Source organism: Colobus angolensis, unplaced genomic scaffold (assembly GCF_000951035.1).
Source record: "Colobus angolensis palliatus isolate OR3802 unplaced genomic scaffold, Cang.pa_1.0 Scaffold302, whole genome shotgun sequence".
In the NCBI taxonomy this organism is placed as follows: Eukaryota; Metazoa; Chordata; class Mammalia; order Primates; family Cercopithecidae; genus Colobus; species Colobus angolensis.
This window is the reverse complement of record NW_012116289.1, coordinates 2,752,430-2,780,344: the sequence shown is the minus strand read 5'-3', so window position 1 is coordinate 2,780,344 and position 27,915 is coordinate 2,752,430.

The window sequence follows — 27,915 nt, the reverse complement described above, 5'->3', positions numbered from 1 at the left end:
GGATATTTTGCCTGGTACTTGGAAACCTTTTGTTCAGAACATTGCTTGAAACAAAGCAAATTTTCTTCTATGATTTGTTTAATTATTGCTGCTTCTCCTCTGCTCTCCCCTGCTTTTGAAATTTCTCTTTCATATGAAACACACATATATATGATTCTCTGGATCTACTTTTCCATCTTTTTTTTTTTTTTTTTTTTTGAGACAGGTCTCACTCTGTCATCCAGGCTGTAGTGCAGTGGCATATTCTTGGCTCACTGTAAGTACCACTTCCCAGGCTCAAGTGATCCTCCCACCTCAGCCTCCCAAGTAGCTGCAACTAAAGGCATGTGCCACCACACCCAGCTATTTTTTTTTTTTTTCTTTTTTTCTGTGGAGAGGGACTTTTGCCATGTTGCCCAGTCTGGTCTTAAACTCCTGGACTCAAGCAATCCATCAGCTTCGGCCTCCCAAAGTGCTGAGATTACAGGCGTGAGCCTCTGTGCCCAGCCATTAGTTCTCATCTTTTAAATGTATTCGTATGTACTTCTTTCTTTAGCCTTTTTGTCTGAATTTTGGTAGACATAATATCATCTTCTTATTGACTCACATAAGTGTCTGTAGTATTCCATTTGCAGAATGTTGCTTTCATTGCATGTCTAAAAAGAAAATAAATTGACTTATTTTGAAAAATATAAATAACAGATTAATTCATCTTTTTGATAAAAGTTGAAGCAATTAAAATACAGTGAAAACTGCCCTTAACATCTTCCCAACTCATTTCCGTTTCCCAAAGTAAAAAGATACATATCTCCATCTTTTTTTCTGTGTGTTCATACCCATCTAGAAATGTACGCTTTTGTTGTTGTTGTTGTTTTTCCATTATTTATGTGGAAACGTTCTATTCATACTGTTTTACAACCTGCTTTTTTCCTTCAGCATTAGGTAGTGGAGGCCTTTCCACACTAGCTTAGGTTAGGGTTTCCTGGGAAACAGAAGCTGAGATAGAGATTTGTGTGTAGGACATTTATCGGTCACTGCTGTAGACAGTAACGTCCCTGGGGGAGTAATGGGAGCAGGCTTGATCAGAAGGACAAGTTCAGTGGCAAAGCAATCACAACAAAGACTTCAGCCATCTTATGGGAGGCTTAGGAGCCCTTCAGCGCTGTTCCATGTTGAGGCAAGGGGGCCTTTATTCCTATATAGCTTTGAAAATGGATGTGAACTGCCCCTGGGGAGGAGCAGCTCCCCTTGGCCAAGGTCGGTTCCTGGGAAGGGATTCAGCTTTTAGACATCAGTAGGCAACCCACTGGGATGCTGGGGAAATAGTTTCTCCATCCTGAAGAGGGGATATAGACAGAGCATTCTGGCACCCATCATGTGCTGCGATGTAGATCTGAAGGTAAAAAGTCCAGGTGTGATGATTTTTAGACTGAGTGGAAGATTCAGAAAAAGAAAATTCTGTTCCAATAGCTGCCTGTTATGAGTAACGAATCAGATAAACATGATGTCCATTTGACTGTAACTTATGTAATTGTTAAAAACGAACATTTAAAAAAAATCAAAAGATAGAAGAGCACAACAAACCCCGTGAAGTGAATTCCCATAATTTTATGTTGCCTCAGCATCCATGTTTGAAAATAAGTTGGACTTTATCATACCAGAAGCAGGGCTTAGTCACCCTCAACATAGTGTCCAGTTCTGCACCTCTTCCCAGTTATTCAATCTAGTTGATGTAGATATCTGCCTTATACAACTGCCTCCTGGTGACCACTTCCCCATGGAACATATAGATGCCTGCTTGACTCACCCCACTGACTCCCACACCTCACAGGGACTGCACAGACGTGCCACAGTGACACCTCTCAGTTACAGTGTGCCTCCACAGAGCTGGGGCCAGCTAGTTATAACCCCATCAATTGGACTTCCCACAGGAAACCCACCTGGGTAACGCATGTTACCAGCTCCCCACTGGCCCTGTGAGGAAGGCTGCCCTTTTCTCTGGAATCTGTAAGTAATGCATTGCTTCTGTTACTTCCTGTGGTTTGTTGAGTGGCCCTCCCTGTATCACATGTCTCCACTGACTGACACACCTGAACCTAACTTCATTCCCCATCAGGGCTCTCTTAGAGAATGACTTTCTTAGAAGGAATAAGCCAGACAGAGGTCAGACAAGAGCCACAAAAGCATCTGCCGGTATAAACAAGTTTCCCATGAGTCATGGGTTGGATACTGAGGCATTAGGCCATCCACAGGTATCCTGCCAGAGACACACTCTAAGCACTCACGACTGTCAGGGCAGGGCTAGCGCTTACAGCCCATCTTCAAAGGGAGACCTCAAGATCAAACAAAGAAAACTACAACACCTCCGTATCACCAGCAGCCAGATTCAGTAATAATCAAGATTTTGCAACATTTTCTTTGTCTATTCCTTTTTTCCCTTTTGTTGAGATATTTTAAAACAATGCCAGCTGTCATGTCATTTGTGATTTATGTGTGTGTGTATGTGAGGTGTGTTTTGAGATATAGTCTCACTCTGTCACCCAGACTGAAGTGCAGTGGTGCAATCTCAGCTCACTGCAACCTCCGCCTCCTGGGCTCAAGTGATCCTCCCACCTTGGCATCCCAAGTAGCTGGGACTACAGGCACGTGCCACCACGCCTGACTAACTTTCTCATTTTTGAAGAGATGGGGTTTCACTACATGTCCCAGGCTGGTCTCGAGCTCCTGAAATCAAGTGATCCTCCCACCTTGGCCTCCCAAAATGCTGATATTACAGGCATGAGCCACCACACCCAGCCCACATTATGTCATTTTTATCCCTGGACTTCGACGTATGCATGTTTAAGATTAGATGGACATTTTCTTGAATACACTATCACACCTAAAATAATTGACAAAAATTCCTTGGTATCACACAGTATTCAATTGTGTAATCAAGATTCTCTGAACATTTCTAAAAATGTCTTTTTGCCTTGGTTTGTTTGAATTAAGATTCAAACAAGTTCTTCCCTTCCCATTTGATAATTTTTTCTCGTAAGCCCCTACTAATCTAGGGCAGCCCTCTTCCCTCCTTCCTTTTTGTTTTATACCAGTCAATTGTATTACAAAATGTCCTGTACTCAGTATTTGAATCCTGGTGGTGTCAATTAACTGGTCTTTCCTTCTCTCTTCACCCAGGTTTTCTATAAATGGTTACCTTGAAAGATTTGACTGGATTGTGTTTCACCTTTTTTGGCGAGGCTCAATCAGAGGCGGAACCATGGGCATCCTGCTGCATCACATCTGGAGGCAGGTAATGTCTGGATGAACTGCCTTAAAGCCTCTTCCCTGATATTAAGACAATCACCACTAACAATAGTAAATCACTTCAGTCTGAGCTCTCCCTTTACAAAGCACTGGGATGCCTTTGACCATCATTGTCTGAAGCAGCTCATGCATTTAATAATCCATGAACCATGTTTTTCATATTCGAGTCATCTTTTCTCTCATCATTTTGATTGCCTTTCAAAGGTATGATGTTCTCTCAAATTCTGTTATGCAGAAAACATATTTTTCAGAAATGTTTGTATTTGGTTGTTGTTAGTCTGTTGTGGAGGGAGATGTTTTCTTTGATTCCTTGTGTAAAGTTCTGTCTTTTGAAGTACTGAATCTTGTCAAATGTCTGGTGATTTTCCTTCGTTTGCTTCCTCTTTGAGACAGAAGTCTTTCTTTCTCGAGTACGAATAGCAATGGTGATTTCAGTCCAATATAGGGGACATGCATTCCAAAGACAGCAGTTGTTACCGAACTGAACTGGGGTCTGCTTGCCTGGCACAGCAAAGCCAAACACTGACATCAGGATTGCAGTTTGAGAAAGTGAGGCATTAATTACAGGGCAACTCATGCCCAAGACCCAACCTCTTCAATGGCTGACAAGGAAGGGTTTTTAAAGGTAGGGAGACAGAGGTTACAGGCAAAGCCATAAATCAATACACAAAGGCTATGTATTGGTTTGAACTGAAAAAGCAGGACATCTTGAGGTGGGTAGGGGTACATGTCATAGGTGGATTCAAAGAGTTTCTGATTTGATTTAGGAGGTGAAGGTTTGTCTGAAATTTTGGGATCAGCAGAAAAGAATGCTAGCTTTGGCTCATGGGCTTGATCTCCTCCAGGCCCCTCAGGAAGAAATTTTGACGGGCGAACAGCAGTCAGAGTTCAGTCCCAGTTCTCCCTTATCAGAAGTCTGTGTGCCAGCAGATTCATTTGGTGGGGGTCTGGGTTTCTGAAAACAACTCAGGGACATATGTTAAGATCCTATTCTTAGTTTTTATAGGGAGCAAAACATCTCCTCACTCTAACTTCCTTGGCTATTCTTTGTTTGTTTGTTTGAGACAGAGTCCCACCGTCGCCCAGGCTGGTGTGCAGTGGTGCAATCTCGGCTCACTGCAACACGGAACCCAGGTTCAGGCGATTCTCCTGCCTCAGCCTCCCAAGTAGCTGGGATTACAGGTGTGAGGCACCATGCTATTGTTTAAAACTAGTATTAAACAATAGCCGTATGGCTATTGTTTAAAATTATTACTACCTTCTTGTTTATCAAGTTGCTCATTTACATCTCAGAGTTAGGTAGGTGTCTAGAATTTCCCTTGAAGGAACTCAAGATTTTCCTTTATTTCCATATTTGGCAGTGCCCACAGGCCCCTAAGAAGGGTTCCCACTCCAACTCACAGGGATGAGAGCTATAATCAGGACGTGAACGAACTGTATTCTTTGTACTTCCAAGTGTTCATAGGCTGAGAGTTGCCTCTTTCTCTGTGCCCCAATGACTGCTCTCACTTTTGGCTCCTCTCAGCTAAAATAGTGGGTGCAGGGAGCTAAGGAATGGGGCGTATAGCTGGGCTTGTCCTGTCCACCTTCTGGTTTCTTAATTGTTTTATATCTTTGTCTTGGAAATTAGAGAGGGAAAGGAGTTAAATACTGAAAAATATTGCCTAGGATAGGCCATAGGAGGCCTCAACTATATATCTGCTCCAATTCCCACACCACGGTAGTTCTTAAACTTTCTCATGTGCAAATCATGTGTTGGAAGCTGCCTTTCTACTGTGAAATTGATTTTTAAATATTATAACTATGTTTAGGAGCATTTAATATGTCAAATTCTGTTTTAAGCACTTCACCTGCATTACTAACTACATCGTGACAACCCTACAAGGTTAGTACTGTTATTATCCCTGTGGAAATAAACTAAGACAGTTCAAAGGAGAACAAACAGAGGCTTTTCGGGGCTTACTTACAGGAGAGAGTCAGCCCCCACCTCTTGTGTTTGGCAGTGACTCAAAGGCAGGCAGGGAAGTGGGAAAGCTTTAGAAAGGGAGGCTTCAGATATGCTCTGTTGGCATGGCAAAGCAGAGGTTGCTAGCTAGAAGTGGGGCATCTTACAGGATTTGTTAAGGGAGCATATGTGGCTTTGGCTTTTTCTGGTTGGTTCTGGGTTGGAAGGAAGGGCAAAAAAGTAAGGAAGCTGGCAATCATTGCCCACATCCTGACTGTTCTGGGCCAACTGCTGTAGAGACTGAGGATCAGAGCTCCATTGTCATATATGGTCTGGTCATTGTCCGTTTGTATAATACCCCTAAATTATAGCTAGGAAACTGAGGCACAAAGAGTTTAAGTAACTCGCCCAAGGCATTGTAGCCAGTAAGGGCGGAGCTGGCATTTAGACCCAGGTAAGTCGTGTTCCAAACCGCCAGGCAACAACACCATAGCTTCTCCTGTTTGATCTGGTCCACACCCAGTGCCTCCCCTGGTCGGGTGTGGCACCTAGAGCAACTGGCTTCACTCTCTATGTCTCTGTTTCTTCATCAAGAAGAAGGTAATTAGAAAAACAAAAAACAAACAAACAAACAAAAAACCCAGATCCCTCACTGGGTTTCTATGAGAATTCAACGAGATTACAGTTGTAAAGTGTGACATAGGCTAGACCCACTGAATATGTGATCTTGCTTTTGAGAGAACAGGATTGCACTTTGTAAATATAGGTTCCTTTTGAAAGTTCAGTCGATAATGATTTACATCCCCCAATCTTTTTTGTTTGCTTGCTTTTGATAAGGAGACTGGGAAATTTTATTGGAAACATATTTTAGGCAGCTTTTCTCTGAAAAGAATAAGGTGTTATGGCTATACCCGCCTCCTACTAATTATAATAAGATGTTTAAAAACTTACACATCATTTCTTCAAATCCTTTTCATTAAACTTGTCACAGATTGAAGCCACTTCTGCTATTTTTCTTATTTGGGCAGCCTCCATGGTGGCATCTGCTTTCTATTTACAGAGCCAAACCCACAGACTCCACACTGGTCTGATTAATTAGAAATCACCATAGCAGGATGGACTCTCTTCCTACCCTCCCCAAACAGTGAATCTTTTTTTTTTTTTTTTTTAGCTCATGTTCCAAAATTAAAGCATTTGGCCCTTACAGTCAGCTTATTTCAGGACCAATCAGAGGCTGATATTTTGCCTGACCATATTCCTGGTTACTAAAGGGGCCGCCTGCACTACTTTGGGGAGTGAGGGACCCAAACAAAATATAGCAGAATCACAGGCCAGTGGGCGAGTTGAAATGCGGGTAACCTTGATTGACATTTACGAGGGACTGGCATTGAGCTCACAGGGATAGAAAGCATAGGAGAATGAAGGTTGGATGTGTCCGAGGGAGTTATTTGAACAGAGACCTAGTTCTGGCTCTGCACGCACCTGCTGTGTGACCTGTGGGTGGGTCACAACTCATGGAAACCAGTACCCACCTTCCAGGTTGCTATGAGGTTTAAATGGAGTATGAAGCACCTTGATAAGCTCCACCCATCCCAAGAATGGCATGCTATTTTCCCCACAACTATCTTAGCAAATGGTATGAAGATTCTACGATTGTAATTCACCAGTACAGAACACAGGCAAAGGCATAGATTTAGCTAAAGTTACTATCAAATGGCTGTTTTTATAAGAAGTGAAAAGAAAAATGATATCGGGTTTGATGTTTAGCTGCTTTCACCAAACCTCATTATCTCCATCAGTGAGCTGGACAGGCCAGATCCCAGTGGAGACAGGGAGTAGGATAAGATGAGGGGACCTTGAATTTGTGCCTAACTATATTCCTGACTTTAGACCACTTTCTGACACTGTTTCAGTGGCTCAGTTTTAAAAGTGAGCCCAATGAGTTTTAAAATCTATACATTGCAGAAGAACAAACAGAGGTTTGTAAAGGTTGAGTGAATTGCATTAAGTTTCAACTTCAACTCACAGCTAATTCCGCAAGCCCATGGACTGTGACACATTAGCTTGGAGGGAAATGATCTGACAGACTAGCCCAGGCTTCAGGATTGATAAAAGCAATCTTTTAGTTTTATCATCTATGTTCCCAGGCTCTTCTATGCCTTTTCTCTAATCCTCACCAAACCCTACAAGAAAAGTGGTTTTCATTCTGGTTTTACAGGAGCAAGAACTGCAGCCAAGAGGGGTTAATTGACTTTCCAAATGTCACGCCACAATTCAATGCAAGAGACAGAATTAGGAGACAGGTCTTGCTTCCAAACTAACTGCATCTTCTTTCTACATCACATGAAACAGGAATGTCTGGAAAGTGATATTCACTCTGTTCAAAGCCAAAGGAATTGAACTACTGGCAATAGCAGCTCTGTCCCAAGGAGAAGTCTGCACAAAGGAGAGGGGCTGGCAGAAAGTTTTGTCTATACACCTTCATTTGGCCCTTGGATATATTACCATGTGCCATTTCTGCTTTGTCATTCTCTCTAGCTACTAACTTTTCACATACTATTGCCCCTGGTGAACCTGTGAACACTTGAGCCCAGGAATGTTCTTTTACTTCCCTATAAACCCTAAATTCATGACAAAGTGTCTGCACATAAAACGTTCTTGGGATAGTAATTCAGACGGCAATGAAGAGGGCTACTCCTGGAGGCAGTCCAGAAGGCTGTCTCCCCACAGTGGGAATATCAGGGAGTAGGGTTTTTTTTCCAGCTCTCAGCATTAGGGACCCAGAAACTTGATCTAATCAACACAGACAATGAGTGTGGCTTCATTTCTCAGAAGTTAAGTCACATTAACCATATTCATAAGGCTAATGCATTGATCCAAAAACATCAATTTATGGACTTAAATGAGAACTCAATGTTAAAAGTATAGGAATACTTGATGCTTACTAAGACTCTCTGCTCCCTAGATAGAACCGACATTAACTGGAGAAGTCCTTTCTATACTTCCTTGTCAACTCATTCTCATCCTAGTAGACTTAGTCTTACCTTGGATCTCTTGATACTTTCTGACAAGCTATTTTCAGGTCTTGTTGACCAGGGAGTCATTTTTTTTTTTTTTTTTTTTTACCTTACCTCTATATATCTCCCATGGATCAATTAGGTGTTGATTTTATAGCTTAAATCTAAGAGTGGCATCTAAGAAGGCATCAAACTATAGGTTTTAGGTACTGGTAACACTAAGTACTTGTCATGTGAATAAATGAATTGAGTTCTGTATAGGTGTTCACCACCATTCTAATGCAACCCTTCTTGTCGAGACAGCCAGTGACCACCATACTGCTAAAACTATTGGTTAGCTACGAGTCATAATCTGACTAGACTTAACAGCATTTGACAGGTGATTTCTCTTTCTTGTCCTTAACCTGGTTTCTTTATCTGGTTTTTATTTCAATTGTTAAGCCTCCTTGGCCTTTCTGCTGGTTTCTCCTCTTTTTTCCAGCAACTTAACACTGATTACCCCATGGCTAAGTCTTTGATTGTGTTCTCCTCTCCATCTAGTAGGAGCTCATAGTCTCATGGCTTTAAATCTATATGCTGACACTTCCACATTTGTATCTCCAACCTCGGCCTTTCTCTAGATAATAGGCTTATATTTCTGTCTAATTATTTGTTACTTCTACTTAGATGTCTAATGGACCTCTCAAACCTAGCATATTCACAACTAAACTCATTATCGTGCTTGCTCCAATCTATTCCTTTCACATTTTTAATAATCTCAACGGATGACAGCTCTCTTCTTCTGTTTGTGTGGCCCACAAATTTTGGAGCCATCTTTGACTACTATCTTCTCTCATACTTCTCATTCAATGCATCAGAAATTTTCTTGGCTGTACCTGCAAAATATATCCAGATTCTACTGGTACCACCTTGATCTAAGCCATTATCATCTCTCACCTAGATTATTCCCAAAGCCTCCTAATTCTTCTCTTACTTCTTACCTTGCCATTGCAAAATATCACTTAAAAGCAATAGCCAAATGGTGTCATCCCTCTAGTCAAGACCCCAATGTATCTCCATCCCACTCAGAGCAAAAGCCAAAGTTCTAACAATGGTGCCATATAACCTGCCCACAATGCCTACTCTCATTACCTCTTAGGAGTCGTTTCCTAGTACCCTCCTCTCACCCTGCTCCAAACATGTTGATTTCCTTGCTTGACCCTGAGCATGCCAGGGAAAACTATGAAGAGGATTTTGCTGTGCTCATTTCCTCAACCTGGAATACTCTTCCTCCACAGATCTGCATGGCTAACTGTTTTACCTCCTTCAAGTTTTTGCTTAAAGGTCACCTTCTCAAAGAGGTCTCCCATGACCCCATTATTCTAAATTGCACCTCTTCCACTCTACACTCTTGATTGCTCCTAGGTTGCCCTATTGTTTTCTACAGCTCATATCACCTTGTAATGTACAGAATAAGTATTTACTTATTATGTTTTTAGTTCATTATATCTCTGTTCCATTAACTAGAAGCCCAAAAAGGTGGAATCTTGTTCTATTTGTCCAGTTACGTATTCCAAGTACCTAGAACAATGCCTGGGACATAGTGGATACTCAAAGAATGTTTAGTAAATTGAATGAATGAATGAATGAATGAAGGGGTGAGTACTTTGCCTACAGGATTCCTCTCAAGTCATAACATCTCTATTCTAACATAACATATAAAGCAATAGATATGAGACACTAGGTAAGGAGAGACCACATTCATGTACATATAGAGGGTGGGTAATTAAAAAATCTGAAAGGCAATGTATGAATTTAGTTCAGTTTTTAAAATGCATCTTCTTATCTCAAAAAGCTTAGAAAATGTATCCTTGGGAGCCAGTATGAACTGATGGAAAGAATAAGACTTTGAATCAAACCTGGATTTGAGGTCCAGCACTATCATTTACTAGCTGCATGTTATGATGTCAGTTGTTAAACCTCAATTGTTCCATGTAAAACTGGTTGTCTCTATCTTGGCAGTTCCCAAACTATGTTCAATGAAAACCGTACTTTGATAGGCATTCCTTGGAAAATAGAGTCCATAGACACCCATATTTAGGAAAAGCTGGATTAAACAAAATTAAACAGGTTTCTTTTCTGCAGGATTTCTCAGAGCCTTTAATATGTTAATATACATTATGAATATTAAATTTGATAATAGTGTACAGTATTTCCAGTACTTATATAACCATTAAATATTTCTTTTTGTGGAATATCTTTTAACATTTCTTGGGGCACTAATTGAAGATCTCACAAGATTGTTATAAAAATTAAATGTGTTAATATATATGTAGTTAAGCACTGACTTAGTTGACCTAGGTTGTTTACATCCTACACATTCCAAAGGTCTTCAGGACTGGTGTTTGACCAGCTGTTGGGAGATAATTTCTCAGCCCTTGGAATATACTGCCTGAGAAGAGTGTCTTTGTATACCTAGGGCCTTGGGCCGTGTTGTATCAGTTTGATCTCTGGAAGGGCTGGAGACTGAGAAGTAAGTTAGGGTCAGCTACATGGGTACTGCTTGCCTATGTGACTGACTTCTAACTAAAAACATTTGACATCAAGGCTCAGGTGAATTTTGATGGCAGGCCATACTTTATATTCAGCAAAATTATCCTTTAGAAATAGGAAAAACTCAGACATTTCTAGATAGACAAAAATTGAGAGAGTTCGTTGCCAGTAGACCTTCTTTACAAGAAATGCTGAATGTAGTCTTTCAGGTTGAAATGAAAGAACTCTAGATAGTAACAGTAGACAATAACTTGAATCACATGAAGAAATAATAAACACTGGTAAGATAGCTGCATATGTATATATATAAGTAAATATTAATGAATTTTATATTTCTTAGCTCTTCTTTTTCCCCTATCTCATTTAAAACACAATAATTATGAATCTACATTTACTAGAGTACATGTTTTCCTTCCTCCAAAATTTCTATGTTAAAGTTCTGATTTTTCCAATATGATGATGATTAAAAGTGAGGCCTTTGGGAGGTAATTGGGTTTTGATGATGTCAGATGTGTGGGCCCTCAGGATGGCATTAGTGTTCTCATAAGAAGATCTCTTTCTTTCTAACATGTGAGGATACAGGGAGAAGGCAGCTGTCTTCAAACCAGGAAGAGGCCCTCACCAAGAACCAAATCTGCTGGCAATTTAATCTGGGCCTCCCAAACTCCAGAATAGTAAGAAATGAATTTCAGTTGCTTCAGGCATTTAGTCCATGCCATTCTATTACAGCAGCCTGAGTTGACTGAGACACAATATTTACGGGCACTCAACAGATGAGGATATAATTTGTGACAACAAAAACACAAAGTGAGAGGAGGTATACAGAAGTAAACTTACCAAAATTAACAAAATAGATTGTTAGAGCTTAAGATGTTAATTATAATCACTAGGGCAACCATTAAGAAAATAACTAAAACATATATAGTAAAATAAATAACAAGAGAATTAAAACAGTACACTAAAATATCTATTCAATACACAATGGATGTAATGGAAGCAGTACTGGAGGAATTAAGGAATGGAAAGACATAAGATATGTAGAAAACCAATAGCAAAATGGCAGAAGTAAGTCCTTTCTTATCAGTAACTACATTAAATGGAAATGAGTTCAACTTTTCAATCAAAACACAGAGATTAGGAGAATTGATTTAAAAAAAAAAACAACATGGCCCAACTATATTAGGCCTATAAGAGACTCAGTTTAGATTCAAAGATGCAAATAGGTTGCAAGGAAAAAGATGAAAAAAGATATTTCATGCAAACAGTATCCCAAAATGAACTGAAGTGGCTCATCTACTACCAGACTCAACAGACATTAGGACAAATTGTTATGAAGGACAAATAAGGACATTATATGATAATGAAAGACCAACCATCAAGAAAACATAACCATTATAAATGTGTATACACGTAACAATAGAGCTTCAAAATACATGAAACAAAACTAACAGAACTGAAGGAAGAAATAGTTCAGAAATAATAGTTGGAAAACTTTATACCCCACTTTCAATAGTGTATAGAACAACCAGATAGAAGATCAGCAAGAAAATAGAAAATATAAACAACACTATAAACCAGCTAGGCCTAGCACACATTATAGAAAATTTTACGTAACAACAGCAAAATACATGTTCTTCTCAAGTGCGTATGGAATATTTTTCCAGGATAGTCCATATGTTAGGCCACAAAGCAAGATTCAATAAATTTTAAAAGATCGAAGTATGTTCTCTGACCACAATGGAGTGAAATTAAAAATCAGTAACAAAAGAAAATTTGGAAAACTCACAAAGATGTAGAAAATGTAAAAGCACACACTTGAATAAATAATAGGTCAAAAAAGAACGCACAATAGAACTTAGAAAATACTCTGAGATAAAAAGTAAAAATAAAACAAATCATAACTTATGAGATGCAGCAAAAGCAGTGCTCAGATGGAAATTCTATAAACAACTTTCTTAAGAAAGATCTTAAATCAATAACATAATTTTATCACTCCTTAAAGAAGAGAAAAAGAAAAGCAAGCAGAAGGAAGAAAATAATAAAGATTTGAGTGCAAATTAATGAAATCAGAAATAGAAAAACAATAGATAAAAATCAATGAAACAAAAAAATTGATTCTTCGGAAAGAGCAACAAAATTGACAAACTTTTGTCTAGATTTACCAAGAAAAAAGAGAGAAGACTGAAATTACTAAAATCAGGAGAGAAAGTGGGTATTTTCTAGATAGTAGTACTACCAACCTTACAGTACTAAAAAAGATTTCAAGAGACTACTATGAACAATTGTATGCCAACAAATTAGATAACGTAGATGAAATGGATAAATTCTTAGAAGCACCAAAGCCGACTCAAGAAGAAATATAAAATTTGAACAGGCTTATGACAAGCAAATTAATTGAATCAGCAATTAGAAAAAAACACTTTCAACAAAAAAAGTTCAAGATATAGAAGAGAGAGGAACATTTCCTTGCTCATTCTATGGGGCCAGTATTACACTGATACCAAAAGACAAAGCCATTACAAGTAAAAGTAAAATTAGAGACCAATATTCTTTATGAATATAAGTGCAGAATCCCTAACAAAATACTAGAGACAAAATCTGGAATTGTATAAAAAGGATTATAAACCATGACTAAGTAAGAATTGTCCCAGAAATGCAAGGGTGGTTGAGCACAGGAAAATCAATCAGTGTAGTACACTGTATTAATAGAATGAAGGGGGAAAAACCGCCATGATCATTCCAATACATGCAGAAAAAGCATTTGACAAAATCCAAAATTCTTGCATAATAAAAACACCCAACAAACCAAAAAATAGAAAACTACTCAACCTGACAAAGGTCATCTGTGAAGAACCCACAGATAACATTATTCAGCATGATGCAAGAGTGAAAACTTTCTTCTAAGATCAGACACAAGACAAGGATGTCCACTTTTGCCACCTTTATTCAACATTATGTTAGAAGTTCTAGCCAGGGCAATTAGCAAGTAAAAGAAATAAAAGGCATCTAGACTGGAAAGAAAGAAGTAAAATTATTTCTGTTCACAGATGACATGGTCTTATATATATAAAAAAAAAACCCCAAAGAATCCATTAAAAAACCCCAAAACATTGGTGCTCATAAAGAGTTCATGAAGGCTACAGGATATGGCCAGCCTCAGTGGCTCACGCCTGTAATCCCAGCACTTTGGGGGACTGAGGTGGGCAGATTGCCTGAGGTCAGGAGTTCAAGACCAGCCTGGCCAACATAGTGAAACCCCATCTCTACTAAAAATACAAAAATTAGTTGGGCATGGTGGTGGGCGCCTATAATCCCAGCTACTCGGGAGGCTGAGGCAGGAGAATCACTCGAACCTGGGAGGCAGAGGCTGGAGTGAGCTGAGATCGTGCCATTGCACTCCAGCCTGGGCAACAAGAGTGAGACTCCATCTCAAAATAAATAAATAAATAAATAAATAAAACAGTTTATAGGATACAAGATCAATATACAAAAATCAATTATACTTCTATTATACAGTAGCAATGAACAATCTAAAGATGACATTAAGAAAACAATTCCATGTACAATAGCATCAGAAAGAATGCCTAGGAATAAATTTAACCAAAGAAATGCAAGACTTGTACACTAAAACTGCAAAACATTGCTGAAATAAAGATCAGTAATTTCTTCTGACTGCTGTGATTCAATGAACCTTGCCTTTTCTTTTCTATTACTCATGCATTTGCCTCACCTCTGACCATGTTTTAAATCACCTTTGTATCTCCTTAGCTGCTCAATAAATATTTGAATGAAAAAACATTAACTTGAAATTGACAAAAGACTTAATGTAAAAGCTAAAACTATTAAACTCTTAGAAGGAAAGGTAGATGTAATTCTTTGTGATCTTGGATAGGTAACTTTTTAAAACATAATGTCAAAAGCACAAAAAAATAGGTAAATTGGACTTCATCAAAATTTAAAAAATTGCATCACCAAAGAATACTATCAATAAAGTTATAAGACAATTCACAAGGTAAAAAAAAATTTGCAAGTCATATATTTGACAAAGGGTCTAATAATAGACTATTTAAATCAATCTTGCAATTCAAAAACAAAAGATGGCAACCCAATTAAAAATGAGCAAAGAACTTGAACAGATGTTTCAATGGCAAAGGAGCACATGAAAAGGTGCCCAGCATCATTAATCATTAGGGAAATGAAAATCAAAATTACAATGAGTTACCACTTTGCTTCCACTAGGATGGCTATAATAAAGAGAAAAAAAGGAAAATAAATTTTTGTGAGGATGTACACATTTGAACCTTTGTGTATTGCTGGTAGGAATGCAAAATGCTGCAGCTGCTATGGAAGTCTGGCAGTTCCTCAAAAGGGGAAATGTAGAGTTACCATATGACCTAGCAATTCAATTCCACTCCTAGGTATCTATCAAGAGAACTAAAAACAGAGGTACACTAATGCAACCTTTATAGTAGCATTACTCATCATAGCCCAAAGTAGAAACAACCCAATCCCCATCAACTGACAAATGGATAAAAAAGAAGTTAGTGCATTCATACAATGGAATATGAGTCAGTCATAAAAAGAATGCAGTAATGATAAATGCTACAACATGCATGAAGCTTGAAAATATTATGTTAAAAAAGCTAGTCATAAAGGACATGCATTATATGATTCTATTTGTATGAAATGTCCTAAATAGGCAAATCCATAGTAACAGAAATTAGATAGTGATTGCCCAAGGCTAGGGAAATAGTGGAATGTGGAATGATTGCTTAATTGGTAAGGAGTTTCTTTTGGGGGGTGATGAAACATTCTGGAATTAGATAGTGGTGGTGTTGCTTGCACAACATTGTGAATATACTAAAAACCCCTTGTACACTTTAAAATTGTTAAAGTGGTGAGTTTTATGTTTTGTGATCTTTATCTCAATTAAAAAAATCCAAAATGAGGGTATAAACCAAGAAAGCAGAAGCCATGGGATCCAAGAAACAGGAGATACATTGGAAAGAGTTAGGATGATAGTGAAGGAAGTTCCTAGATGCCCACTGTGCATGGAAGATAGAGAGCAACCAATTCAGTGGCTTCTGGGAGAATATCTGTGAGAAGATGAAATTGATATTGCTCCTGATGTGTTCAAAAATATTGAGAGGAGATTTTGAAGATTGGGGAAGAATTTGAGCAAATATAAAGGAAATTAAGTGTATTCATTTGGGTTTTCCAGAAAAACAGAACCAATAAGAGAGATAATGGATAGAAAGATAGTCAAACAGATGATCGATCGATAGATAGATAGATAACAGATAGATGGATAGATAGATGATAGGTGAGAGAGAAGGAAAGAAGGAAGGAGGGAGGAAGGAAAGGGAAAAGAAAGGGAGAAAAGGAGAAAGATGAAAAGAAAGAGATTTGTTATAAGGAATTGACTCACACAGTTACAAAGGCTAAGAAGTCCCAAGATCTGTATTCAGCAAGAGACCCAGGAGAGCTAATGGTCGAGTTCCAGACTGAGTCCAAGGCCTGAGAAGCAGGAGAGCTGATGGTATAAGTTCCAGTCCAAGTTCAAGTCTGAAGGCAAGAGAAGACCAGTGTTCCAGCTCCAAGATAGACAGAGAAAGAAAATTTTCCCTTTCTCAGCCTTTGTTTTATTCACTTCCTCAGTGAATTGGATGAGGCCCACCCCATCAGCAAGGGCACTCTGCTTTACTCAGACTACAGGTTCAAATATTAATCTCATTTAGAAAACCCCTCACAGAAATGGCTAGAATAATGTTTAACCACATAACTGGGCACTCATGGCCTTGTCAACATGACACATAAAATCAACCATCAAACTAAGTCAGTTTAAAAAATAGTCCAGTTATTAATTTCTCAGAAAACAAATAGCTGTGCATATCTTATGTGGCTCAACTGAGAATAGCATTTATATTTGTATAGTAATAATATCAATATTAAATATTGAATTAATCAAAAATTTGACATAAGTATAACTGAAGTTTGAGGGGAAGAGAAATGTTTGTGTGTGTGTGTGTGTGTGTGTGAGAGAGAGAGAAAGAGAGAGAGAGAGGAGAGATGATAATAGTGGGGCAAAGAGTATAAAAGAGCTAAATCCTTATCTTCCATAGTGGGAAGTCATTTTATGCTGCCTAATGCTGAAAATCACAATAGTGCTAAAAATCATATGTTATTTATTGATATGCAGGTGAAAAATAGTTTAAAAAGCTGCAAAGGTAGCCTTTTAGGAATGGAAACTTGAGGTTGTAGGTGCGGAGCAGGGCATTGTTTTGGTTCAGCTTGATTTTGGTAATAATTCTGGTAAAACAATTGGACTGTATAAGTATGCATGTATAACTTCGATTGAAATAAAAATCAAATTTTAAAAATGTATGGTATATGGAGTTGGAGAAGATCAAATAACAATAACCTACTTTTCCCTGCTAATGTATTGTACTGTATGGACTCCAAGTTTGATTAGGGGAGACAAATTCTTTCTGCATGGGATCACATAAGTGTGTCATGTGTGTCTGAGTACATATGTCTGCACACATGTGCATGTGTGTTCATGGGCATAATAAGATATGCCTATTCTTACGTGTGCCAAAATGAAGAGAGATATATTCATACATATTCAGATACAGACTGGCTTGTAAGCAGCAAGAGAGTAAATAATGTGATGCTTACAAGAAAAGATAAGAGACAACTGAAAGTAATGGAATTCATTAAGGAAACCATAAGCAGACATTAAGTTTTTAAAAATCTAGCTAAACAGCTCTTCTTTAGAATGTGAAGGCATTGCTAGGTGAAATAATTGAGGATATGGAAATGACTACTTTTTTTTTTTTTTTTGCTTTGCACTCATTTTCTGTAAATAGAGAAATATAATTATCATTGTCAAAAACAATGTATTATTCATTATAGAACTTATAAACATAATTAACAACAAGTTCTTGTCAGTTTCTGGAACAAATCAATGAAAGAAACACTGAAGGAAACAAATATTTAAATGCCATCTGATATTTTTAAAAAGAAAATTTGTATTCAAAACATATAAATTTGGTTGATTAAAAATTAGCAACTGTTTTAGAAGGATTTGTGTGGTAGCATAGCATTGGAGACGGTTGTATCCTCCTAGAAATAAATGAGCTTTGTTGAGATAGAATTCTGGAAGGGAAAGTATACAGCTGATTTTAACCCTGGACTCTCAACCCTCCTTGTCTACTAAGAACCACCTGGCACAATTCTCAGAGGAATAGTTTCGCTTAGACTGGATAGAGATAACCAAAGGACTCACTGAGAAAATCTAGACCTGAATGATTAATGAAAACATACGCGGTGGCTCACGCCTGTAATCCCAGCACTTTGGGAGGCCGAGGTGGGCGGATCACCTGAGGTCGGGAGTTCGAGACCAGCCTAACCAACATGGAGAAACCCCTTCTCTACTAAAAATACAAAATTAGCCAGGCATGGTGGCGCACATCTGTAATCCCAACTACTCGGGAGGCTGAGGCAGGAGAATCGCTTGAACCCAGGAGGTAGAGGTTGTAGTGAGCCAAGATCGTGCCACTGCACTCCAGCCTGGGCAACAAGTGCAAAACTCTGTCTCCAGAAAAAAAAAAGAAAAGAAAAGAAAACATATACGTATACATTTATACAATAAATAAGAAAAAAATTAGATATAAACTCTGGTGTTAATCCCTGGCTTATTCTCTCTGAGACTGTGTTACAGCAGCAGTCCCCAACCTTTTTGGCACGAAGACAATTTTTTTCCACGGACGTGGAGTAGGGGCATGAAACTGTTCCACCTCAGATCATCAGGCATTAGTTAGATTCTCATAAAGAGCACACAACCTAAATCCTTTGCATGCACAGTTCACAATAGGGTTCATGCTCTTAAGAGAATTTATCTAATGTCTTTGCTGATCTGACAGGAGGCGGAGCTCAGGCTTTAATGCTCACTCCCACCACTCACCTCCTGCTGTGTGGCCAGGGTCCTAACAGGCCATGGGCCAGTACCAGTCTGCAGCCCAGGGACTGGGGACTCCTGTATTATACCCATCCTTGGCCTATTCTTTTCCTGGGTGTTACACATTTCTCTTGACTTATAAAGGAGATGACCAATTGTTCACCCTTGTTAGAACTTGGTTAAAAAGTCTTAGTACTTGGTTGTGTTTTCTACAAATACCGTGTTTATTCTGAGTGTTTATCACTGATTTCTAGAATAGGCATTGTTTGCCACCAATGTACTTGGCCAGCACTGGCTGTGGGTGTAGGTTCCATGAGTCTCTGTTCTGGCTGTTCTGCCCTGTACTCTTAGCTCTGATGACTGCGCGCTTAGCATACTGTAGGCAAGTTTAAAATTCTTTTTGGAGGGAAAGATCATTTCCGACTTAAAGCTAGAGCTGAAATCATCTCTCATTGTATTTAAACACAGGCACCAAGATGTTTTCTCTGCAGCACCATTAGACATCCCTCCAGGAGGAGAAATTTGGTGTGACACTGTTTAATATTTTCAAGTTTGGCATCATCTACCTCTCAGAAGAGGCTTGAAGAGGTAGTTTAGCCTGTTGTCTTTTCCTCTTTCTAAGCTGGACTGCACTACTAAAAGCCACAAACTGAACGGATGAATGAATATATAATACCAGCCGTTGGCAATTTCTCCACGGTGGCATGCTCAGGTGTCCATCTGTATTTGTTTATCCTGTTCTCTCTTCCCATTTCTTCTGGTAAAAAAAACTCCCTTTATAGTTGAAGAATCCATTCTGTGAGATTTGGAAGGGTCAGATTTTCCCATCTCCCTACCCACTGAGAAAGAGAAAACATGTACGTTAGGAGTTTGGGGGCTAAAAAAATGGGGAAAGCCAATATGGTCGGGGAATTCATTCTCAGGACTTTGCCCAAGCAAGTTACAGAAATAGACAGCATCTCATTTGCTTTCAGGACATGTGTTAGCACATATGAAATGCTGATATGTCTTCATTTTAATGCCTCTCTACTACTTCCTATGTTTATGTTAGCCTACCCCAAGTGTTTCCAAACTTCTCTGATCATCAAAATCACCAAAGGAGCTTGAAAGTGAAGATTGACAAAATGAACCCAAATATTTTGGAATCATATCTAGGAAATGGGCTTTTTTCAGAAGCTGCCCAGGGAGTTCTTCAGATGAACCAACTTTGGAATTTATTGTTCTGCATACAATGTGGTGTCCATCCGTGAAATCATTAGTTAAGTGATTATATCTCTGACTGCTGCAGAAAGGCAAACGCTTAACTGGCCACATATGATATTTCACAGTACCACGTGTTTCTGCTGAAAGGTCTGCCACTTTCAGCCCAGACCAAAGAGAGTAGAAGGAACTCCACTCCCCACTCCACAGGGCAGGCTGAACCCAGGACCAAGGCTGATGTTACAGAATAAAGAAACTTCAATTAGAGCACAGAGGCAACATGCTACCAAAAATAAACCAATTAATTAATTAACAAATTAATAAATAAAACCCACTTGAGGATAAAAGTAATCAGTGGCCAATGTTTTGCAGGCTATATTTGAGGGAAGTAAAATCTCTGTATCACTGAAAATGTATATAATTAAAGTGAATAGTGAGTTCACTCACAAGCTGAGAATGAGGGACCCTGCTTCAAAACAGACATCTCAAGACAGATGAACCTGGAGCAAGAATAGAACAGGATGTACCCTAATGATCAGCAGATCTTAGACTAGCCAGAGAGATGAGGGAACCAGACTAGACCAGAATGGAGAGCCCTCTCTTGGCCACATGGGGTGGCCAGCCTCTCAGATGATACCCAGTGATCTTGCCCCCTGTAATTTGCACCCTGGTATAGCCCCCTTCGATGCTGTGCCTGGTTGCTTTGTGTGACCCATAGCAGATAGCCTCAGTAATGACACGTCACTTCTGAGATTAGGCTGTAGAAGGGTGCAGCCTCTGTCTGGGGGCACTCTGTCATTTGTCTGTGTTCTCTCTGTCTCGGATCACCTGGTTCAGGGGAAGCCATTCTGTAAACCATCCTATGGGGAGGCAGCTTGGGGAGGAACTGATATCATCTATCAGAAACCATGAGAGTGAGCTTAGAAGTGGATCCTGCACGTTCAGTGAATCCTGCAGCTCCAAGTGACAGCTTGACTGCAACATCATCTGAGACCCTAAGCAGGAGTCACCTTGCTTGGCCAGTCCTGGATCCCTGAACCCTCGGAAACTGTAAGATAATAAATGATTATCATTTTCACCTGCTGAGTTTTACTGGCATTTACCACAAAGCAATAGATAACTAACACACCATGCCAGCTTCACCATGAGAAAGTCTGTACATTTATTTTCAGAAATGACTCTCTATCTTCAGCACTTGTAATTTATTGATGCTTTAGTCAATTAAAGTATGTCACTTAAATTCTGGGATGCTGGTTGGTAGTTCTCAACCCATTTTTGTCATTGTCAGTCTTTTATTCCACAAACATTTGATCATCTGCAGTACCAGCTCCTGGTGTAGGCTTTATGAATATAGCAGTGAGCAACAGTGGCAAAGTCCCTACCTCATACAAGCTTCATGCAAAGTAAATGAATACTTTAAAAGGCAATTGCGTTTTACGATAACATGCACAGAAAAAATAAACAGGTGACCTGAATGAGGGTGACTAGCTATAGGGCTGGAGTGGGAGGCGACTTCTCTTGATAGGGTGGGAGGGAAGGTCTCTCTGCAGAGTGGCATTTGCTGAGATTGAAGGGTGAAAACAGCAGGCCATGGGAAGGGGCAAGGAAGGGAAGCCCAGGCAGAAAAAGTCAAGAACAAGGCCCTAAGCTGGCAAAGGGGACCAGAGAGGACCTCTTCCCTTAAAAAGTACATCCGAACCCTGTGGCTCCCACCTAAGAGGCTCCCAAGATGTTGGTGCCCAGGTAAGTGCCCTTCCCTTCAGCAGGTGGCTAATTCTAGTTTCCTCTTCCCCCAAACACCCCTGGCCCTTTCTGAAGAGCTATAGGAAACATTCTCATAGATTATTTTATTGAAATATTGTTGCATAAGCTAGAAAAGAAATATGATTATTATGGGATAGTATTTGGGAATCCTTGAATTTCACGCCTGGCAGTTTTTAACAAGCAACTCTTATACTCTTAGCTTTCTCTTTACGGGTTTCTCTCAAACTTTGAGAGAATTGGATATTTTGGAGACAAGATCAAATGTGTTTTGTCGTATTTCCTCAATCCACACTCTTACCCAGCCTCTGAGGAAGCAATCCCACAGTTTTCAGTCCTAGTCAACATCCCACATCTGCTGTGTGAATGAATTAAAGAGTTCACCAGGGTGGATACATGCCATTTTGTCTGTGTCTCTCATTCCCTTGCTATCCTAATTCTCCCATCAGCCCCATTTTGTGAGTCTTGTTATGCTTCCTAAGGAAGTTTGCTTAAACAGAGCCTCCCATTCCTACGAAATGCAGGTGCTGAGCTCTGAAGGGCACGAGACACCCTCTGATGCACTGGCCAGCTGTTCTGAGCACCCAGTGAATCATTCCTTCTTATACAATCCGATTGTGTGACTCTGCTTATGTTTAGCATCAATTAATTTGGAGGAAGATAATGTTTTGCATTTTGCAGTGTGACACTGTCAGAATCAGTCATCACTGTTAGCTTGATACCACTACTGTGCATATCGGGTGATCTGGAGAAGGCATTGTGACCCTTGGAGAGAAGCCGGCCTGTGTACAGTCCTTCTGTTTCATGTGACAGTGCAATGTCACTGAAAGTCTGGTTAATTTCTCTTCCCTGCCCCCTAGACTCTCTCCAACATAAATTATAATGATGCTCAAAGTGTCACCAGATTGGTAATTGAAAGAACACTTGGCATCTTCAAGAAGGGTTCAGATGGGGAGATAAATCTATCAGAACATTGCTGAGCAGCTCTTACCAGAAAGTTCCTTACTCCTGTCTGGACCAGTTACAAACTGACCTAATAGGTCATGAAGTATGGTTTATACACAGATGAAAAGACAGAGATTAATGAGTCAAACTAATTGCTGCCACAAATGAGGATGATATACAAGTTGGAAAGAATTAGAGATACAGGAAGGAACACTAGTTGAGATAACCCTGGATTGGATTCCTTTAAAGGCTAACAGAGGACTGCAGTTTTCTGCCAGGTGTTGATAAATTGTATGCTATGATTTGTTCCTTTGTTCTTATTTCCATTCAGAACATCTCTAATACATTGAGTATCCCTTTTGATGAGGCCATAAGAGAAATACATCTACCATTTAGTATGAATTTGAGAAGTAATAAGCATTTCAATGTCAAAACACAATCTCAAGACCTGGGGAAGAAAAAGGTTTCTTAAACACAATATATTTTTTAAATTAGCCAAGCTTGGTGGCATGTACCTGTAATCCCAGCACTTCCGGAGGCTGAGGCTGGAGGTTGAATGAGCCCAGGCCTTTAAATCCAGCCTGGGAAAAAAAGCAAGAGCCTATCTCTTAAAAAATTCACCAGCCATAAAGGAAAACTGGACTACATTAAAATTAATAACTATTTCATAAGACACCATTAAGAGTGGAAATGGTAGGTCACAGCATAGAACATATTTATAAGACCTATATCAAATAAAATATTCAAATTCAGAATATAAAGAATTTATACAATTTAATTAGGAACAGGTAAATAATCCAATAGAAATATGGGGGAACCACTGAATGGACACTCAAAAACCTGGTCTTCCAAATGGTCACTAGCTATATGAAAAGGTTCTGAAATTCAATAGAGAAATAATTATTTCTCAACAGAGAAATAATTTCAAACTACAATGGTGATACCAGTATACATTCACCAGGATGGCGAAAATGACAAAGGCAGACAATACTTTGTGTTGGCAATGACATGAATCAATTGGAACTCACATTGCTGGTGAGAATGTAACCTGACATAATTATTTTGGGAAACTATTCTGCAGTACCTGTTAACACTGAATACTGGCACACACTAGGAGCCAGCATTTGCACTCCTAGATATATAGTCAGCAGAAACGTGTACCTATATTCACCAAGAACATGTGAAGAATTAAGAGCAGCAGAATTAGCAATAACCAAAATAAAAACCCAAATATCCATGAACAGTAGGATGGATGATTAAATTGTGGTAGGTGTTCACACAAGGGAAACCCATCCAGCACTGAGAAAGAATCGACTACAACTATATGCAGCAAAAGGAATCAATCTCAAAAATATAAAGTTGAGTGAAAGAAACCAAAGAGAAAAGAATCCATACTGCATGATTTCATTTGTAAAGATTTCAAAAACGGACAAAACTAACCTAAGGAGTTAGTTAGAACAGGCAAGGCTAATTTATAGAGTTAAAAGGTTATGCTTGGAGGATGATTAGGGACTGGAAAAGGATCCCAGGGGCTCTTGGGGTGCTGGTAATGCTTTGTTTCTGGATCTGTGTACTGGTTACTCACTCGGTGAGAATTTGTCAAATGTACGATTATGATTAGCATTCTTTTCTTGATGAATTTTATACCTAAAAATTTACATGGAAAGCTCTCCACTGATGAATGAATGACCAAAATGTGGCATATCTATACAATTAAATGTTACCCAGTGTTAAAAAGGAGTGAAGTACTGATATCTACTACCATGTGGATGAACCTTAAAAGCACTGTGCTAAGTAAAAAAAGCCAGTCACAAAAGGCCACATATTGTGTGGTTCCATTTATATGAAATGCCCAGAATAGGCAAAATAATTCAGAAAGCAGACATGGTTGCCAGGGACTGGAGGGAGGGAGAAATGGAAAGTGATCACTATGAATATAGGGTTTCTTTTTGAAGTGATGAAAATATTCTAGAATTAGACAGTGGTGTTGGTTGCACAACACTGTGAATATGCTAAAAACCACTGGAATGCACTTTCAAAGGATGAATCTTATGGTGTGGGAATTAAAGTTCAATTAAAAAAAAATCTTCCTTAGTGTTAGTATATTGTATGCAAAGGCCTACATTTCCACAACCATCAAGATGCATGGACTTTTTCATTGATTTGTCAGCTGACAGAGGCTGGATCATCTGAACTACACATTCCACATTGGTTTGGGTACCCTGGATCAGGAATCCTCAAATTTTACATAGAGCCTGACATTCTCCTTGAAAGCCTTGGGGACTCAGTAAGCAAGCAGTTTTTAACATTTCAACCAATACCAGTGGATTGGAGGAAGTAAAACTTCATGCACATTAATGGGCTTAAAGCCTTGCTATTTCCAATAATTTGTTATTCATATGCCAATAAATACATATCAGTTACAGAACACTTGTTTATAATTTGATTAGGAAAAACTAACACTTGCCTCATGAATGGGCATGAATCAGGGGTCTCAAAATTATTCATACTCTTTGATTTAGTAATTCAACTTCTAGGACTCTGTCCTAAAGAGATAATTAGCAATGCCATCTGGATTAATTTAAAAGAGCGTTAACCACAGGGTTGTCCTAGTGAAGCAAAAGTGCCCAAATGATAAACACAAAGAGGGATGGAGGCAGAGACTCAGCACACAAGAGTGATTCTGGGCACGGAGGCCCTGCCCCCACACTTTCTGAAGAACTGAGAAATGACCATAATGGATATTAGAATACCAAGCCAGACAGACCCAAGGCCCTAATCCAAGTGCCCCACCAGATATGTGAATTGCGAATTTCCTGTCTCATTCCTTTCCTCCTCTCCCGTCCATTCTTCTTTCTATACTTACCCCAATTGCTCAGGGCCTGACCTTGGCTAAAATCCCTGGAGAGAAGACTGATTAGCTTTTAGTCTTGACCAATTAAAATCAGCTGGGGAGCTTTGATCTGGAAACATCTCTAGAAGGGGCATGAGTAACAAATGTTAAAAGTAGGACAATGAAAACAGTTGGAGTGTTAAAACAAGGACATCCTCATTCACTCGCACCAATGAACTGTTTGCCAAAATGTTTGATCTCTATCCTGTAGATGTGTATAAAAGCTAAGTGAGAGGCAGGGAAAGGCAGAGAAACTGGGCCACCTTGGCTCTCCTTGATTAGCTTCCAATTTGTTGAAGAGGAATAGGGCAGGGCCAGAACAGGTGAGTTTCCTTTAGTGGTACTCCATGGAAATCTAACTTCTGTCTTAATGTCTCAGTATTTAGAGGCTATGTTCTTAAACTTGTTCTACTTTCTATCTTAAAGTCAAAGAGACTCAGTCATCAAAATAATCCAAAAGGATTGTGTAATAACATTTTTAAAATCACTTAATTAAAACTCTTGTTATAAAAGTAGCACATACTTATTATTTTAAAAGTGACATTTACTCTGACACCCTAACTCACTCTCCAAAACAAATAGTTATAACTTCAGTGTTTTTGTATGTATGTAAAAGTATATATGTAGATATTTCTAAGTACAATAAAGCAATTTTTCTCAAACTTTAGTGTAGATCATGCAGTTATTCAAGAGCCTTGCTAAAAATGCAGGTGGGGCCCAGGAATTTATGTTTTTAACAAAGATAATGATGAAGAGGGTCTGCACCAAGATGAGCCCCAACAATCACCATCTCTTAGGATTCATTCCCTGTGCTTCTCTTCCTGTATCAAACACAGTTGACTTTAGTAACCAACAGAATATTGCAGACACAATTAAGTACCACTTCTGTGACTAGATCATCAATGTCATTGAAACTTTCACTTTGGATTCTCTTGGGTCACCCCCTCTGGAGGAAGCCAGCTGCTGTGTCTTGAGGACACCCAAGGAGCCCTACAGAGAGGTCATCATGGCAAGGAACTGGGGCCTCCCACAAAGAACCAGTGTCAGCATGCCAGCTATGTGATGAGCCACATGGGAAGCAGGTCCTCCATCCACAGTCCAGCCTTCAGATGACTGCAGCCCCAGCTGACACCTTGAACAAGATCTCATGAGGGATCCACAGGCTGAACTATCTAGCTCAGCCTCTCCTGATTTCCTGGCTCATAGAAACTGTGTGAAATGATAAATGTTTATTATTTTAGGCCACTAATTTTGTGGAAATTTATGGCAGAAAAACAGATAACTAATGAGGAACAATGCTGTAAAGTATATTATTGATCCCACTAGCTACCTTTAAAAATAGTTACATATTTTACATCATATATTTTATGTCACAGGTGAGGTTTGGTGACCAGTTAATGCCTAACATTATCAAAGGCTAACATTTCTATAGATGTAACTTACTTCAACTCCAAATGTTAACAGTACTAAACAGTAACACCTTAAGAAGGGACTCTTTCCTGTTTTTATTTAACAATACTGTAGTCCTCTGGCTGAAATAAGATGTAAATCTCCTCATAACGCCTAAGAGGTTTTTCTTTTCTTTTTTCAAATGTCAATAATAGGGCCAGTACATATACATAAATAATTCAGTATTTATTGCCAACCATCATGCTACAAAATTTACTTATCTACAATCTTTACTGTTCTTTCACTAGGTAAGAATTCTCACTCCCATCTTACAGATGGGAGGACTCAGGTTCAGGAAGAAGGATTAAACTTCTACACACTTTTCAGCTGGCAAGAGGAGGAGCCAGAGCTTATTATTTTCAAAATGTCAGACCAAGTGTTACTTATTGGCATTGGATTTGCTACTGTGGCCACAGACCTGAGTGGGAGTTGGGGTAGGTTATCCTGCTTTGGAATGTTCCTTATACAGACACCAATCAGACAGTGAACACCTAATTGTGAGTGCTCCTTGTGCGCCAGACACTATGCCATGTTCTAAGAAGATAGTGGTTTAAAAAAATGAACATGGGTTCTACCTCTACCCAGTATATAAATTGGTAGGTTGCTTACCCAAGATTTATTCTTATTTTTTGGTGGAAGTCACTGAGGTTAAGAAGCCATTTAAGCAGATGCCCAGTACTTCCAAATAATGAATGTGATAAAGTGATATAGAGTGTTTTTTAATAGCACCAATGATACTCAGATCACATGTAGTCCAACTGTTTCATTTTAGAGAAGAATCTGAGGTTCAGAAAGGGTAAATGACTAATGAAAAGGGAGTTGAACCAAAACCTGTGTGTAAGACCAAGTCCAGAGCTCCTCACACTCTAATCTAATAGCTTCCTGAATTTAAGGGGCTATGAGATAAAACCATCCCAACTGTCTGACT